Here is a 723-nt window from a genome sequence, read left to right as displayed (position 1 = left end):
TCTTTTTTTTTTTTCTTTTTTTTTTTTTTTTTTACAATCCTTTACCTTTTCCTCTTAGGTCCTTGGAGACTTCATATAAACATCTTATCAGCTGAATTGTGGAAAAGGGATTAGCTTTATTGTTTGGGGCTTTCAAGAATAGTTAATACTTATTATCATCATTTATTTATCTATTTATTTATTTATTTTGACCACAAGAATTACAAATATATTTAAATCTCAGACCTGGGAAATGGGCTATACACAACCTTCTATGTTCTGATAGCACTGCACCTTTGGCTTATTTCAGTGGTTGGTGGAACATGAATAGGAACCACATTGTTGCTTGGAGACATGTCATTTTCACGTCTGTCTGACATTTGCTTCTGGGAAACAATGCGGTGTATCTGTCAGAACTGTCTGAAAAGCAGCTTCTACATTGGTAGAGTCTAGAGCTGATGTCTCAAAGAATGACTAGCCATTTTTTTCTGCAAAAGCTCCTGCTTCATCTGTAGGAACTGCCCTGAGATGACACAAATCACTCTTATGGCCCACAAGCATGATGACAATGCTACTATCAGCATGACCTCTCAGTTCTTTCAGGCATCGCTCTACATTTTCACATGTGAGATGTTTAGCGATGTCATCAACCAACAAGGCACCGACAGCTGGTGTGATAGCTCGATATCACTCTTGCCCAGCCGTGTCCCATATCCGTGTCTTTATTGTTTTTCCATCAACCTG

The 723-nt window shown here is 38.3% G+C and overlaps 1 pseudogene; it reads right to left on the bottom strand.

Annotated features, from left to right (window-relative positions):
- Positions 1-191: 191 nt before the first annotated feature.
- The window catches only part of LOC102766085, a 2,796-nt pseudogene continuing 2,264 nt past the window's right edge, over positions 192-723 (bottom strand).

The sequence above is a fragment of the Myotis davidii genome, unplaced genomic scaffold, assembly GCF_000327345.1.
Source record: "Myotis davidii unplaced genomic scaffold, ASM32734v1 scaffold641, whole genome shotgun sequence".
NCBI classification, from domain to species: domain Eukaryota; kingdom Metazoa; phylum Chordata; class Mammalia; order Chiroptera; family Vespertilionidae; genus Myotis; species Myotis davidii.
This window is presented reverse-complemented; position numbering and strand designations above follow the sequence as displayed.